Genomic DNA, 2086 nt, shown 5'->3' with positions numbered 1-2086 from the left:
GTGATTCAAAAACATTTTTTTGATTTCTTTTAACTTTTTTGAATCACTTTTTTTTGAATTTCTTTTAACTTTTTTAAATTTCTTTTTACTTTTTTGAGTATCTTTTAACTTTATATGAAACACTTTTGTTGTATTTGAACGGGGCCAGAGAAGGAAACAAACATGTTACTCTACATAGCGTTTATTCCATACTGAATTTGTACAGCGAAGTCCGATATCAATTTTGGGAAAAACCCAATACATTACATTCGTCCACCTTAAATTTATTACATAAACCTACCCGGTGGTTTGATCTGTCTTCTCTCCCTACTTAATGCTAATGGTACATTGTCAATATCACTAATTACATCATGTGGTACCTGGGTGGTTATATATAGATGGAGTCTCTGAATTTGACATAGGAATGACGTTTCCAAATTTTATCAATTTCAGGAACTCTAACTATGCATGTACAATTACCACGGCGCTTTAAAACTAATCCCTGAATCCACACTGGTTTATTGGGTATTTTGAGCATCGCCCGGTTGCTTTACTTAAAAATTGTTTGAATTCGAGAGATTCAAATTGGATACCGTTGTCTGAAACTAACAGTTTAGGAAAGCATATCTTGCAAACGTGGTACACAGTACCTGAATTGTGGAACTACTGGTAATTGTAGTCAATGGAAAAACTTTGATCCACTTACTATGAGCGTCTAGAATTAAGAAAAAGTGTTTGCCAAGAAATGGTCCCATAAAGTCAACATGTAGTCTCTCCAAAGGAGAATTTGGCCAGTTCCATGGAGATAATTTTGCTTTTGAAGGTGACTTTTTATGTAATATACAGGATTGACAATCTGAAGTCCATCTCCAGTTACAATTTTTTAAGTAAACAATATAAGGGTATAACAGCGTTGCTAAATTACGAACAAAGACATTTTTTCAAACTCACTAGCATTTTCCTCGTCCATAAAATGCAGTTCGACTGTACCTTACTTTCAGACTTGCGGTGAGACGACCCTGGTGGATGTTGCGAAGATGATTTTACTGGACAAGCGGGTGCCAGACGTCCTTTCTTGTTGAAACGATGACAAGAATAGTCGCGGTACTTGCAACTTTTTTGAAATCCCTTAAAAATTCATTTGAATTCATTTTTAATTTTTTTGTAACTTTTCAATTTTTTTTATTGTATTTTAGTATTAAAAAATTGACTGGACTCACAACTTCTTTGTATTTTCCAGACATGGTTTCCTTACCGCACTTTTCGCCGTAAACTTCCACAGAGAAAAAGATGACCTCGAAGATGACGTTAGAACAATAAATAGTTATTTATGCAATGAGTGTATAAATGAGGCGTTTTATTGGTGAGTGAGATGTTTAGTCCACGAGCGCAGCGAGTGGACTAAATTTGAACGAACCAATAATCGCCGATTTATACATGAATTGCATACAACATTTTTTCGTCGACTTCACTGGGGTAGGTAATTTTAAATTCAACTACAAGAAATTACAAACGGAATTATGAGCTCCGACGATTTTTCACTAAATTACAGCTATTGTCGTTGCTATAGTAATGTGTTGTTTTACGCTGTACCGTCAGTCCTCGTAATCGCAGTGGAAGATTATGTTGCTTGCTCTGCTGCGGAGACGATTTTAACATTATATCCACTCAAATCAAAAGAAACTTATTGGAACGGTTTCGATCAGTTCGGCAATTGATGGAATACAATGAATTTGAAAAGAGATATTTCCGAAAATGTCACGTTGACATTTTACCTTGAAAAGGTATGTGAAATTAGAATGTAATTAATTCTTTTGCAACTGTACTAAAGTACGTGTATTAACAGTTAAAGATATGGAAAAGTTCATCTCTGTGGTCGACGTACTCAATGTTGAAGCGCTCGTGGACTAAACATCTCACTCACCAATAAAACGCCTCATTTATACACTCATTGCATAAATAACTATTTTAAGTGAATGTAATTTAAATTGTGATTGAAGGTGTACATTGTCTTTGTTAATAAATGTACTCAGCATCAAAACTTTACTTTGCAATTCATCAAGAACTTATCACTGCCCCATTTCTAAAAAGGGCAACCAAAGTGATG

General features: G+C 34.7%; 1 long non-coding RNA gene across 1 annotated transcript; it reads right to left on the bottom strand.

The window, feature by feature from the left end:
* Window positions 1–211: 211 nt before the first annotated feature.
* On the bottom strand, window positions 212–1252 carry LOC116169555. Its single transcript, XR_004144991.1, has 3 exons — window positions 1200–1252; window positions 630–1107; window positions 212–578 (listed from the first exon to the last, which is right to left on the bottom strand). It is a non-coding gene; the product is annotated as an uncharacterized LOC116169555 (long non-coding RNA).
* Window positions 1253–2086: the final 834 nt, after the last annotated feature.

Source organism: Photinus pyralis, unplaced genomic scaffold, assembly GCF_008802855.1.
Source record: "Photinus pyralis isolate 1611_PpyrPB1 unplaced genomic scaffold, Ppyr1.3 Ppyr1.4_LG4, whole genome shotgun sequence".
Classification (NCBI taxonomy): domain Eukaryota; kingdom Metazoa; phylum Arthropoda; class Insecta; order Coleoptera; family Lampyridae; genus Photinus; species Photinus pyralis.
Note: the sequence above shows the minus strand (reverse complement) of the source record. Positions and strands in the feature narration are given on the sequence as shown.